The sequence below is a fragment of the Ahaetulla prasina genome, chromosome 10 (assembly GCF_028640845.1).
Source record: "Ahaetulla prasina isolate Xishuangbanna chromosome 10, ASM2864084v1, whole genome shotgun sequence".
NCBI classification, from domain to species: domain Eukaryota; kingdom Metazoa; phylum Chordata; class Lepidosauria; order Squamata; family Colubridae; genus Ahaetulla; species Ahaetulla prasina.
Window position 1 is genome coordinate 28,961,663 of NC_080548.1, and position 15,142 is coordinate 28,976,804.

At 47.1% G+C, this 15,142-nt stretch overlaps 1 protein-coding gene across 12 annotated transcripts in view; it reads right to left on the bottom strand.

The window, feature by feature from the left end:
* The window catches only part of ARHGEF1 (Rho guanine nucleotide exchange factor 1), an 82,395-nt gene extending 69,435 nt beyond the window's left edge, over positions 1-12,960 (bottom strand). For 6 of the 12 annotated variants that reach the window (XM_058195104.1, XM_058195103.1, XM_058195097.1 and 3 more), the window contains exon 1: positions 12,778-12,960. The gene's annotated coding sequence lies outside the window, so the exon portion shown is untranslated. Of the gene's footprint in view, positions 1-6,732; positions 6,844-12,777 lie in introns of those variants that run through there. The other 6 variants (XM_058195107.1, XM_058195100.1, XM_058195102.1 and 3 more) reach the window with 5 other exon arrangements.
* Between the last annotated feature and the right edge of the window lie 2,182 nt (positions 12,961-15,142).

Consider the following 15,142-nt stretch of genomic DNA (forward strand, 5'->3'; position numbering starts at 1 on the left):
TAAGTCAAGGGCTATCCACGGATGGGCTGCTGGGGGTTCGGGAGAACCTCTAGCTAAGATTCTGTGCAGTTCGGAGAACCCCCAAATCCCATGCTCTTGGCTGGCCCCGCCCCACCTACCCCACCCCTCCCAGGAGTCCCCACGTGGCCCGTTTTGGATGCAAGTAAGTGTAGGGTGTGCGTGGAGGCTCGGGGAGGGCGAAAAACGGGCCTACTGAAAATTTGGGAGGGCCTCCAGAGCCTGGGGAGGCCGTTTTTGCCCTCCCGGAGGCTCAAGAAAAGCCTCCAGCGTCCAGGGAGGGCAAAAAGCCCCCCCTCCCCCTGCCATGGTGCAGGAGACTGACTACGCCACGCCCATCCAGAAACTGGCCAGAGAACCCCTTGCTAAAAATTTTGAAGCCCACCCTGGGACTATCTATATTCCTTTTTCGGGACTCGGCGTCCCTCTGTAAAGGAATAGTGAAAAGCTGGCATTAAGGACTAAGTGGCTGCTTGCAGCTGCCTAATGGAAAAACTATGGGCTTTTTTGCAGGCAATTTTGGCACCTAGAAGTTTTGAGGCTCCATAAAATTTGCACAAATTAAATGAAACCAGATTCGGAAGTTCCTTTCGGGACATGTTTACACCCGGCCCATCATAAGCGATTCATGATTTAGCCACTGTAGACATAGAAATTAATCCCAGAAGGCCACCTAAAACAGAATAAATCAAAAGTTGGGTCTCCTTTTGTCATCTAGGCTCCCCGACAGGCCACAAAAGTACGAGAAATGCAAACTCAGGACAGAACACATTCTTGAGGACTAGCAGCTTTATAACAGGCAGGCCTATCTTTGCAGGAGGAAGCTGAATTTGAAACTGAATTTCAAGTTTTAAGCAGAGAGCTTCCACCTAAGGATATATTTTCCTTGAAAGGAACTCCGAGTTGTTATTGTTATTGTTTTAACAGTCATCCTGCCATAGACACACACCCATAAATTCAAGATATTGCTCTTATGTACATTCCGATGTACTTAGTAGAAAAAGCTGAAGTACTGCTGGATTTCTGCCAATAAACAGACATAAGATTTGCTTAGTGGAAGAGAAATGACAACTGCCAAATTACAACCCGAAAATATAACTTTGGGAACAACCTGTCAGGTTTTCAGAGGAGCTGGAAACGATCACTTTGGTCTAGTGGCTAAGGCTCCAGGCTGGAAAGCAGGAGACTGGGAGTTCTAGTCCCACCTTAGGCATTTTAGCCAGCTGGATGACTTTGGGTCAATCGCCAGGAGACTGGGAATTCTAGTCCCATCTTAGTCGTGAAAGCTGTCTGGATGACTTTGGGCCAATCACCAGGAGACTGGGAATTCTAGTCCTGCCTTAGCCATGAAAGCCAGCTGGGTGACATTGGATCAATCACCAGGAGACTAGGAGTTCTAGTCCCGCCTTAGCCATGAAAGCAAGCTATATGATTTTGGACAATTACCAGGAGACTTGGAATTCTAGTCCTGCCTTAGCCATCAAAGCCAGCTAGGTGACTTTGGAACAATCACCAGGTAGTTGGGAATTCTAGCCCCCCTTTAGCCATGAAAGCAAGTTACATGGTTTTGGACAATTACCAGGAGACTGGGAATTCTAGTCTCGCCTTAGGCATGAAAGCCAGCTAGGTGACTTTTGGACACTCACCAGGCGAACTGGGAGTTCTAGTCCCCCGTTAGCCATGAAAGCCACCTCACGGGGTTGTTGTTGTGTGGAAAATAGGAGGAGTAAGGAGTGTTGGATATATTTGCCGCTCTGAGTAATTTGTAAAAAAATAATAATAAAAGTGGGATACAAAGAAGCAAAACCCCTATAATTCCCAGCCAGCAGAGGATGACAGGAGCTGTGCTAATACACCTAGAGAGGATCAGTCTGGAGAACACAAAAGCGTATTAGTGAGCCAGCTGTTTTTTAAATCCATCTCTTTGTTTCCTTGCTACAATGGGAATTAGCCCAATATTATTGACAGTAATGCTATTTGAATGGGCAAATAAAGTTCTTATAAAGCGTACCTAGGCGAGGCAAAAAACAAACAAACAACAAACGTGACCATAAACGGTGCATCGAAGTACCCCAAAATACGAAATGCGGTTGCGGTAAGCCAACATCCTCTGTTTTAACCAGGAAATATCTCTCTTGCAAAAGACAACATGCAAAAGACACAACCCTATCACAAACCAGCACCAATCTTAGAGAGCTGGAGCAAACAGGAGGCAAATAAATGGAAATTTGCAAATAAAAACAGGTCAGCATCAGCTGCCTGATGAGAGAAAAAGCAAAGGTTGGGTGCTTTTAAAAACAAACAAACCCGAACTTGTAAAATGATCATGGAGACAACAGGTTGGAGGGAATCAGGGAACCGGTGTGGGTGTAAGATTAGCACACACTAGTTCCTTTCCGAGGACAAGTGAGTCACGCAAGTTCCTAATCCTTTAATACAGTGTTTCTCAACTTTGGCAGGAAGTGTGTGGACTTCAACTCCCAGAATTCCCCAGCCAGAATGCTAGTTGGGGAATTCTGGGAATTGAAATCCAGGTCTTAAAAGTTGACTTAAGTTTTAGAAACTGTATTGTAACTACTCTATCCTCCAATATCCAACATCATCTAAGGCTCTGACTTCTCTTATACGACAGGTAGTCCTCGACGTATGACCTCGACGTATGACCACTGCTAAGTGAGACATTTCTTTAAGTGAATTTTGCCCCATTTTATGACATTTTTTTGACTTGGTTGTTATTGTTAAATGAACCACTGCGGTTGATTAGTAATATGGTTGTTAAGTCAATCTGGCGTCCCCGTTGACTTTGCTGGTCAGAAGGCCGCAAAAGGGAATCACGTAACCCCAGGACACTGCAACCGTCATAAATATGAACCAGTTGCCAAGCATCTGAATTTTGATCACATGATCCTGAGGAGGTTGCAAAGATCCATAACTGTGAAAAAATGGTCATACATCACTTTTGGTCAGTGCCGTTGTAACTTTGGACACTAAACAAATTGTTGTAAGTCGAGGACTACCTGTACTTGAAGGACCCTCAACAGGTGGGGAGTTAGAGTGCCCAAATTATGCTCAGGTGGAGGTTCTTAAGGGATAATAACATGTGTGAAAGTGAAGAGAAGCACAGACTGACCCATATGCTGGTATGTCGGCTACTACCAGAAACATGTACCAATAATGAATTATTTTTGGATAATGATAAAGCCAAAAAGGTGGCTTCATTATGGCAGTTTAAAGTATAGAATAGAACAGAACAGAGTTGGAAGGGACCTTGGAGGTCTTCTAGTCCAGGAGTCTCCAACCTTGGCAACTTTAAGCTTGGTGGACTTCAACTCCCAGAATTCCTCAGCCAGCAAAGCTGGCTGGGGAATTCTGGGAGTTGAAGTCCTCCAGGCTTAAAGTTGCCAAGGTTTGGAGACCCCTGTTCTACTCCAACCCCCTGCTCAGGCAGGAAACCCTATATCATTTCAGACACATGGTTATCCAATCTCTTCTTAAAAACTTCCAGTGTTGGAGCATTCACAACTTCTGGAGGCAAGTGAAGTCAAGAAGAAATTGGACAACCATTGGTCTGAAATGGGATAGGGCAGTGATGGCTCACCGTTTTGTCATCGCGTGCCAAAAGTACCCATAATGCAATGTGCGTGCGACACACACACACACACACACACACACACACACACCGGCACCCCCATCCCCTGTGCCTGTGTGTGCGACCACCCCATGGTCTGTTTTGGGCCTAACAATCCTCCCTGCAGCCTCCTGGGACGAAAGACAGGCTGCAGGGCGGTGGCGTACACACACCTCCCCCGGGCTGTTTTTGGTCCCAGGAGGCTGCAGGGAGGCCTGCTAGGCCCAAAACGGGCTGCAGGGAGAGTGCTGCACCCCCCTGCGCTCCCCCCACCTCCTGCGCATACACATGCAACCCCCCTGCGCATGCGCGATAGAGACCCGAAAATCAGGGTGGCCGGCAGGAAAGCGCGCACACATGCAGGGTAGAGCTGAGCTGGGTGACAACTCGGGTACCCAGAGAGGGCTGTGATTGCCATAGGTGTGCCATAGGCTCGCCATCATGGGTATAGGGTCTCCAACCTTGGGAACTTTAATAGAATAGAATAGAATTTTTTATTGGCCAAGTATGATTGGACGCACAAGGAATTTGTCTTGGTGCAGATGCTCTCAGTGTACATAAAAGAAAAGAGACCTTCATCAAGGTACAACATTTACAATACAATTGATGGTCAATATATCAATCTAAATCATAAGGATTGCCAGCAACAAAGTTACAGTCATACAGTCTAAGTGGAAAGAGATTTGGACTTGTGGACTTCAACTCCCAGAGTTCCTCAGCCAGCAAAGCAAAACTGGCTGAGGAATTCTGAGAGCTGAAGTCCACAAGTCTTAAAATTCCCAAGGTTGGAGACCCCTGGACTAGAAGACCTCCAGGGTTTGATCTAGACACAGAACAAGAAAAATTCAACGTCTTCAGATGTTCGGCGTGATGCTCCATCAATCTCCGCCTGGTTTTTTTCCTCAGATTATTCCGAACAACAGACAAGTTTGCGGATCGTCACAACAGGACACCTGAATTGCTTGGGATTTTTAACAGGCCAGCTTTTAGCTCATCCAGGTTTTGAAACAAAAGAATCAGCCCACAGTATTTTCGGATCGCATCAACTTCCTGGAGCAGGAAGTGATGTAAGGGTACATACACACACACACACACAACTGCAGAGCAACAAACGCTCTCAAGAGCTATCAGCACATAACCAAGTTTCACAATGTCTGATAAAAAAAAAATTAAAAGAGTTAACCCAGCATTCTACATCTTTGGGCAGTGAAGAGATATGTAGCTCAAGGAACGGCAATAGGCGTACTAGGATCTACCAGCAGACGGATCACCGATGTATGGTAGATCTAAAAAGTTTCTCAACTTTAAATGACATCTTAACATTACCTTTCAAATAGCTTAACTGAACTATCTGGATCTGCCGTTTCTCAAGTTGACCAATTTTAAACATGCCTGGACTTCAACGCCCAGAATTCCCCAGCCGGAGAATTCTGGGAGTTGAAGTCCAAGCATCTTAAAAGTTGCCAAAGTAGAGAAAACTCAGATCCGGATCATTAAAAAACCAAAATGGAGATACGTCTGGGGATTTGGAGCGGTGATCTCTTACTTGAAGCAACTTTTTTGTGTTGAGACTTCAAGGCGTGGGTCTCAGGGTCCCATGCAAAATACAAAGCTGCCCCATTTCCCCACCCCCCCAAAAAAATTGATGCTCCCTCTTCTGCCACAAAACCCAAACTGTCCAGGACTTTGGCTAACAATTTTCCATCTAAATGAAACCCTCAGTGTTTTGAGCTGCTTGGCGTGTCCCTACTCAAACCTTCCCTTCTTGCCGCGCCTTATGGTGGTCCATAATTTTATGGGAATTACAGACACAGCTCTTCCTCTGGTCTTCTCAGGGAGTCCTAAAAAGACTTCTTGAGGCTCAAGAAACAGGTAAGAAGAAGTGCAGAGTTGGAAGGGAGGTCTTCTAATCCAGGGGTCTCCAACCTTGGTCCCTTTAAGACTTGTGGACTTCAACTCCCTGGATTAGAAGGGAGGTCTTCTAATCCAGGGGTCTCCAACCTTGGCAACTTTAAGCCTGGTGGACTTCAACTCCCAGAATTCCTCAGCCAGCTTTGCTTTGCTGGCTGAGGAATTCTGGGAGTTGAAGTCCACAATTCTTAAAGGGACCAAGGTTGGAGATTCCTGTTCTAGTCCAATCCCCTGCTCAAGCTAGGAAGACCCTCTACCACTTCAAATAAATGGCTGTCCAATCGCTTCTCAAAAACCTCCAGTGATGGAGCAACCCATAACTTCTGGTGGCAAACCGTTCCCCTGATTAATTTATTCTCTCGGTCAGGAAAGGAGCCCACCCCAACATGAATTCCCCCCTCCTCACCAGGTGGGGTCTCAATGTATGCTAAAAACTAGGGTGGGTGGACACCAAAAACGCTTCCTGTCGACAAAGGTGCCCTATCTATCTAGCCCAGAGAACGCACAAGCAAAAAATAATTGGAAACCGTTGAAAAACACTTCACGGCGCAGTAGCAAAATGAAACCAACTCCACAGGAAATGCAACCCTAACTTACTTCTCGTGGTCCTTATCGTCCCCCGAATTACAAACTCATTTCCATAGTTATTTATTTTTAACCTATGCTTTTTTTCTTTTCTTTCCCTGCCCCCCTTCCTTCCATTCTTTTTCCCCTAGGCTCTTTCCCCACCCCCCCTCACCTAGCTTTCACTTTCCCCAAAAAACAAACGCAGGAGGTGGGACTTTGAGATAAGTGGAAGGGCTACAGTGAAAGGCTGCAAATTTGACCATGTTAAAGAGAAAAAAAATCACTTTTCTTTGTCTATTTCTCTCCCGGTGATTTGGCGCTTTTTTGGGGGGGGGGTTCAGCTGAAAAGCGTGTTGAACTGAACCCGAACAGTTTCAGACTAACAGTGAAAACCTCTTTTACGGAACATCGAACGAATATACTACATAGCCTTCCATGTAAAAAAATGACTGGAGGAATGTCAGCTGTTACGATAACAGAGATAAGGTTACAGTGGCAATTGTCCCAACATTTTTAACAATACAATTAAAAGTTACAGCAGCTAAGGTACATGCACCTATTTCCGGTGGCCAGCTACAAACATGCAAATTCAATTTTTAAAAAATCACCTCTCTCTCTCTCTCGTTTTCCAGTTTCTTCAGCTTCTCTGATGCACGAACCTTTGTAGCAAAGGATTGATTTTTTTTTTATGAAAAGAGCCAGAAAGAACTATCTACTGTTTTGAACCCAAGTCCAATCAGGTGCAGAAATGAAACAGAGTGTAATTTCCTGTTGGGAGTCATCGCACCATCTAATTATGACAAGTAAGGCGAGCTTGCTAACTTCCCCTCCCTTCTTTCTGACACCTCCCTTCAATTGTCAAAATTTAGCTTTCTTGGGTAAGGGAAACTGACTGTTCTCTACAGCAATATTTCTAAATGTTGGCAACTTTAAGCAGTGTGGACTTCAACTCCCAGAATTCCCCAGCCAGTCCACACTGCTTAAAAATGGTCAAACTTGAGAAACTCATATTTACATCATTTAAAAAACAAAACTTTAAAAAGAAACAGACCTCTGGATTTGCAACAGGATCTCTTACTTGAAACAGCATTTTTGCATCTACGCTCAACTGGGGAGGGTGGGGAGGTTGGTGTCGGAAACAAAATGGGGAATTCTGGAAGTTGAAGTCCACACATCTTAAAAGTTCCCAAGGTTGGGAAACTCGTGTCTAGAAACATTTTTTAAAAAAAAACTAAACAAGAGACAGTCTGAGGTTTTTGCAACGAGATCTCTTGAAGCAGCATCTACCCTCAACAGGTGGGGCCTTGGGTCCTATGCAAAACAAGGGCATTCTGGGAGTTGAAGTCCAGGCCTTGCTAAGGTTCAGAAATATTGTTGTAGAGGGCTAAGCCATCCAAAGCAAGCTGCGCTTAAAAAGAAGCAAAACTCTTCGTTCTGCAAATATGGTCATCGGGCAGAGCTGTGCTAATCATGATGGAGATTAAATGGGGAGCTGGGTGAGAGAAGGTGGGGGGGCTTATGGTCTGCTGGTAGAAAACATATGGCATGGCATGGCCTCACGGCATTAAGGAGGAGAGGATATGGCAGAAAGCAGAAAAACAGAAGGAGATAGGAAGGTGGGGGGGGAGAGAGAGAGAGAGAGAGAGAGAGAGAGAGAGAGAAAGAAAGAAGTTTGGTCTTTCTTGCCCCTTCCCCCCAAACCACACGTCTCTTGGCTTGCACCCTGTTACTGACCTCACCGGCTGAAGGGGCTTGTTTGGCCTCCCTGGGTAGAAAAATGTTTGGCACACAAAAGGCTTGTCCCAGGACAGACGGGTGGGGGGGGGATGTTTGAGAAAACGGGAGGAGAACTTGTCCTGGCAGTGGGGTGAACAGACGGGGAAATGCAGATAATGCTCTTGCAGCTCAGAGTCACACTTTGAACTGTGAGATGGGTGGCCACAATAAAAAAAAAAAGTGATCATACCCTGTTCCCCCGAAAACAAGACCTCCCCTGATAATAAGCCCAATCGGGCATCTGAGTGCATGTGCTAAAATAACCCCCCCCAAAAAATAAGCCCCCTCCCCGAAAATATTTAAATGCATGCATAGCCGGTCCCCGCCATTTCCTCTGGTTAGAGTTTGGGAGACAGAACTGGAAATCAGCTAAGATGGCAAGAGGAGCCCCGTCTTGCTCCATGCGCCCCAAAATAATAAGACCTCCCCAAAAATAAGGCCAAGCGCTTATTTCGGGGGTTCAAACAAATACAAGACAGGGTCTTATTTTCGGGGAAACACGGTAACAAAAAATAGAACGACTGTAGCAAGAGAAAGAAAAGGCGATCCCAAAAATAATTAAGAGACGCTTTGGGGGTAAATCCAAAACAACTGGACCAACCCTTGAATTTCCATCGGCATTGACAAAAATCACCATCGGTCAATTGCAAAAGGCAGCTTGACAACTGACATCCTTCTACCATGACTTTAAACACCATCAAACAGCCACATCTGCCCATCCAAACTCCTTGAAAAGGACTTGCTGGATGGATGAAAAAAGGCCAAATCCCACTCTGAATATCTAGCTGTGGGACAAACTATAATAAATAAGAGGAGCAGCACTTTTGGTCAACCTACAAGGGCCACTTTGGGCTCTAAGGCGGCCTGTATTTCTGAGGTATCCACTTCAAAGCATCTAAGTTTTGTTCTAGCTACTACTTGGTTAAAAACATTTGTATAAACATCCTGCAACCACCGTCAGCAGCTTGCAGTCAGGCAAGAATATAAAACAGCAAAAAAAAAACCACAGCTCTAAAACGGAAAAAAAGAAAAATAGAAAAATGCCTGCCCCAGTTCCTGGGAAATGGGCTGGATAAAAGACTGCGATAGGCGGCTTGTTCTTGGATTAGAAAGGGGTGCAATAAACATAAATAAATGAACAGCTACTGCAAAGGCTAAGAGATATCAAGCAGGCGCTAAGATAAACTTCAACTATGCGGGAGGGACTGTTTTTGACTCTGATCCCAGGCCTGAAGAAACTACACAGCCCTTTAATCTCCAGACATCAGAAGAAGCAGTCCTCGAATTACGACCACAGTCGAGCCCAAAACTGTTTCTTGTCGCTAAGCCAGACAGTTGTGAAGTGAGTTTTACAACCTTCCTTGCCTGCCCCAGTTGTTAAAGCGAATCTGCTGCAGCTGTTAAGTTAGCAACACGGTCATTAAGTGAATCTGGCTTCCCCATTGATTTTAGCTGTCAGGTCGCAAAAGGAGACTGCATGGCCCAGAGGCACGGCAACTGTCGTAAATACGAGTCAGTTGTCAAACATCTGAATTTTGATCAGGCAACCATAAGGGATATGCAATGGTTGTTAAGTCTGAAAAAAACAGTCATAAGCCACTTTGGTCAGTACTGTTCTAATGGTCACTAAACAAACTACCTGAAATAAGAGTTGGAAGGGACTTCGGAGATCTTCTAGTCTAACCCCCCGTTCAAGCAGGAAACCCCTATGTCATTCCAGACTGTCCAGGCTCTTCTTAAAAAGTCTCCATTGTTGGAACACCCACAACTTCTGGTGGCAAGGAGTTCCACTGATTAATTGTTCTCAGTCAGGAAATTTCTCCTCTTTTCACTCAATAGAGGAATAATTAATAACGATGATGGATTTGGCAATGATGGCTAAGTTAACGGCCCTCCCTTGGGAGAGAAAAAACCACCGAAGAAATTTCATTTATAATTGGAAGCCCCCTGTGGACATTTTGCAGTAAATAGAGAGAAAAAATCCAATTTTGACATATGGATGTGATGATTGTTGAAATTTAAACAGGGACACACACACAAAAACAACTTTCCTTTAAATTTCCCCTTTTCTTTTTGGAGGGGAAAATGGACATTATACTCTTAAACGAAGAGTTGAATGAAAATGTTCCCTATATGATTAGAAGACATCAGAAGTCATTCTATTTTTGTTTTCCTTTCTCTTTCTTTATACCTTTTTGTACTTCCATCCGGGTCTGTTTGTTTTTTTACTCTTTTTATCTTTTCTCCTGTTAGTTTATGCTTTTTCATGTGTACCCTTCGCAAAATGTCACAAAATTATTTGATTAAAAAAACAACAAGAAATGACCTTTTCCAAGCATACCCTAGTCTAGAGACAGCCCCTTCTCTAGCCAAAGCTTTTAACCCAAATCTGGAAAAAATAAAAGAGTATTCATGAATGCCAACTGTTCAGAGTTTTATTCTAGCTTTATTTTCCATACTTCTTCAATCCATAGAGGCCTGGAAGAATATCTCTGAAGCAAAACTGCATTTCTTTAAAGATTCGATGGCCACTCAAAGATGCGAAGCAATGCAAAATATTCTGGTTTTTTTACTGTAAAGTCGATTACTGCCCCTCCACACACAAACACAATTGTCATATTGCACAGGACGTGAACCCTGCATTAGCGCATTTTATATTCTCATCCTATCCTTGGCTACAGTAGTCCTCGATTTAATCACCATTCGTTTAGGGACCGTTTTGGAGTTACAACGGCACAGAGAAAGCGACTTAGGGTTACTTTTTCACACTTGCAACCGACATGCTATTTATGACCATTGCAGAGTCCCTAGTGATCACATGATCAGCCTTTTGCGACCTCCTGGCAAGCAAAAGTCAATGGGGAAACCAGGTTTCACTTAATGACCGTGTTCCTAACTTAACACCTGTAGGGATTCCCTTACGGGGGGAGGGAGGGGGAGGAAAGACATTTAACAACAAGAATATAGGGCTCAATTTGGGTCATAAGCCGAGGATTACCTGTGTTTTGGATTTTCTAGAACTCACCTTGGCATTATGTCTTTTAGGAATAGACCAGGAGTTGTATATTTAAAAACAAAAAAACAAAAAAAAACCCCACTCAGTGGTATCTTTTCCTTTCCTGGGTTTCAAATGCCAACTTGGCATGGAAAGGAATAAGGACTTTTTAAAATAATAATAACAACAACAACAACGACAATAGAAGGTACTTGGTTGGTACCTAGGACGCTGGCAACAACCCATATCAACCATTAACACCAGTCAATGGTATTTGTGATGCCGTTTTGAATGTTCAGTTGACTGAGTTTCAAGTGTAATGAATAAAGATTATTATTATTATTATTATTAATAATAATAATAATAATAATAATAATAATAATAATAATAAATCATCCTCATCATCATCTGTTTTTAAGGTAACCCTAGATCTTGAGGTTCAAGTTGGTGAAACAAAGTAGAAAGAGCATGCACAGAATGCTCCAGGTTCTTAATCCTCCCCCCTCCCCCGCCAAAGGAGGAGGGTTTTAGATCAGGGATCTCCAACCTTGGCAACTTTAAGCCTGGAGGACTTCAACTCCCAGAATTCCCCAGCCAGCTTTTGCTGGCTGGGGAATTCTGGGAGTTGAAGTCCTCCAGGCTTAAAGTTGCCAAGGTTGGAGATCCCGGTTTTAGATCATCTCGCATCCCCTAAGGCCAGATTTCCCAGAATGGGATCGGAGGTTTTACCCGCAGACGGCAGGCAAGAAAACCCCACTCTGCACGCGCTCAGAGACCCTCTTGCTTTCGTTTCCAGCCCCAGCTCCAGCCCGGCTTTAACCCCCTCTGCAGAAAAGGCGCTTCCCGGTCCGAGTTCCGAGGCAGACGCCAGCCCGCACCGTCCTTCCCCGGAGCCGGTTGGGAGCCGGTGCGCCTTTTCCCAGGCGGTGCCTTCCAGCTGCGCTTACTCGCGAGTAAAAGCGCGGGCCGGCTGGAGGACCCGATCCCGCCCGCACGTGAATCCGGCTAGGCGGGGCAGGGGAGGGGAAGGGAGGGGAGCAAGAAAAGTGGGAGGGGGGGGGAGAAAACAGGAAAAGTGGGAGGGGACAGGAAAAATGGGAGGGGAGACAAGTGGGGGCAGGAAAAGGGGAGGGATAGGAAGAGGGAGGGCTGGAAAAGGGGGGCAGGAAAAGGGGAGGGGACCAAGAAGAGGGGGACAAGAAAAGAGGGAAGGAGGGACAGGAAAAGGGGAGACCAAGAAAAGTTGGAGGGATAGGAAAGGGGGCAGGAAAAGTGGGAGGGACAGGAAAAGTGGGAGGACAAGAAAGGGGAGGGATAGATAGGAAAAGAGGGCAGGAAAAGGGGAGGGATAGGAAAAGGAGGGAGGGCTGGAAAAGGGGGACCAAGAAAAGTGAGAGGGGGGGACAGGAAAAGTGGGAGGGGGATAGAAAAAGTGGGCAAGGAAAGTGGGAGGGGGAACAGGAAAAGTGGGGGAGGACAAGAAAAGTGGGAGGAGGGACCAGGAAAAATGGGAGAGGCATAGAAAAAGTGGAGAGGGGGGGGAAGGGCTGGGAAAGTGGGAAGGGGGAAATCCGGCTCTCCCCCCCACCTCCGCTGCCTGCCCTTCTCTTTCTTTCTTTCTTTCTTTCTTTCTTTCTTTCTTTCGTTCCCCGCTGCAAAACCCCCGTGCCGGACAACGCCCTCTTCCCTACCCGCGGTCGGCGGAGCAAAGCGAGCCTCCTTCTTCCCCCTTCCCCGCCCCAGGGAGTCCCGGGCTTGCGGGGAAGCGTCTCCCTTTCCCCCTGCGGACCCGCCGAGCCCGCCCGTTTCCCACGGCCGGCCGTGGCTGGCTGGGCGAGAAAGGCAGGGACGAGGCTCCGTTGGGAGCGGGAGCGTCTCTCACCTGGACCTGCTCGGCCTTGTGGCTCGCCCTGCGGGGCCCTCGGAGGCCGCTGCCGGGGCTTCCTGTGGCAGGGAGCAGCGCCTGGCGGGGAAGGGCTGGACCGAAAGGGGGGCGGTGGAAGCCGGAGCCCGCCCCGTTCGCATGTTCCGGATCTCGCTTCCCCGCCGCCGCCGCCGCCTTGCCTCCCTTCCCTTCCCTTCCCTCTGCTCGCTTCTGCTCCCTTTGCAACGGCTGCTTGCGCTGCAAAATTCTGCCCGGCCACGTCGGAATGCCACGGGGGCAGAACCGGCTTGCGGGCAGCGTCGGGAAGGCGGGAGGGGCCCGTCTAGACACGGGTGGGCGAGGGAAGGGAGGGAGGGAGGGAGAGAGGGGGGGTGCAAATCCAGAGAGCCAGACCAGGTGGAGCCGAACGTCGGGGCCGCGCGAGCCTCCGATCGGCTGGAGCTGGAGCTGGGTGCAGGGCATTCCCCAACCTCTCCTAAACCAGAGGTCTCCAACCTTGGCAACTTTAAGCCTGGCGGACTTCAACTCCCAGAATTCCCAGCAAAAGCTGGCTGGGGAATTCTGGGAGTTGAAGTCCTCCAGGCTTAAAGTTGCTAAGGTTGGAGACCCCGGTTTTAGATCATCCCGCATCCCTTAAGGCCAGATTTCCCAGAATGGGATCGGAGGTTTTCCCGCAGACGGCAGGCAAGAAAACCCCACTCTGCACGCGCTCAGAGACCCTCTTGCTTTCGTTTCCAGCCCCAGCTCCAGCCCGGCTTTAACCCCTCTGCAGAAAAGGCGCTTCCCGGTCCGAGCTTTGCTGGCTGGGGGATTCTGGGAGTTGAAGTCCGCCAGGCTTAAAGTTGCCAAGGTTGGAGACCCCTGGTTTAAACAATGCAGTAAAAAACAAACAAACACCTATTGACTCCTCAGTCCCGAACTTGCATTCTTTTAAATCAGGGATCTCCAATCTTAGCAACTTTAAACCTTGGTGGACTTCAACTCCCAGAATCCCAGCCAGCAAAAGCTGGCTGGGGAATTCTGGGAGTTGAAGTCCTCCAGGCTTAAAGTTGCTAAGGTTGGAGACCCCGGTTTTAGATCATCCCGCATCCCTTAAGGCCAGATTTCCCAGAATGGGATCGGAGGTTTTCCTGCAGACGGCAGGCAAGAAAACCCCACTCTGCACGCGCTCAGAGACCCTCTTGCTTTCGTTTCCAGCCCCAGCTCCAGCCCGGCTTTAACCCCTCTGCAGAAAAGATGCTTCCCGGTCCGAGTTTTGCTGGCTGGGGGATTCTGGGAGTTGAAGTCCACCAGGCTTAAAGTTGCCAAGGTTGGAGACCCCTGGTTTAAACAATGCAGTAAAAAACAAACAAACAAACATCTATTGACTCCTCAGTCCCAAACTTGCGTTGTTTTAAATCAGGGATCTCCAACCTTAGCAACTTTTAACCCTGGTGGACTTCAACTCCCAGAATTCCCCAGCCAGTTTTGCTGGCTGGGGAATTCTGGGAGTTGAAGTCTGCAAGGCTTCAAGTTGCCAAAGTTGGAAACCCCTGTCCTAAACAGCTGGGTCTCGTTCCCACGGGCTGCCATCTGAGTCCTGACTTAACCTCTTTTTTTTTCTCTCCGTTCTGGGGGGCCAGAAAGTAACCAAATTGTTTTGGATTAGCTGGGATCAGGAAAAAAAATAATCCAAAACCAATCCAAAATACATAACATACATACATACATACATACCAGTGGTGGGTTTCAAAATTTTTTACTACCGGTTCTATGGGAATGGCTCAGTGGGCGTGGCATGGCTTGGTGGGTGTGGCTTGGTGGGTGTGGCAGGGGAAGGATGCTGCAAAATCCCCATTTGCTCCCAATCAGCTGGGACTCAGGAGGCAGAGAATAGATGGGGGAGGGGCCAGTCAGAATTTTTACTACCGGTTCTCCGAACTACTCAAAATTTCCGCTACCAGTTCTCCAGAACTGGTCAGAACCTGCTAAAACCCACCTCTGATACCTACCAGTAGTGGGTTTCAAATTTTTTCTAACAGTTGTGTGGGTGTGGCTTGGTGGGTGTGGCATGGCTTGGTGGGCTTGGCAGGGGAATAATACTATAAAATCGCCATTCCCACCCCACTCCAGGGGAAGGATACTGCAAAATCCCCATTCCCTCCCAATCAACTGGGACTCTGGAGGCAGAGAATAGATGGGGGAGGGGCCAGTCAGAATTTTTACTACCGGTTCTCCGAACTACTCAAAATTTCCGCTACCAGTTCTCCAGAACTGGTCAGAACCTGCTAAAACCCACCTCTGATACCTACCAGTAGTGGGTTTCAAATTTTTTCTAACAGTTGTGTGGGTGTGGCTTGGTGGGTGTGGCATGGCTTGGTGG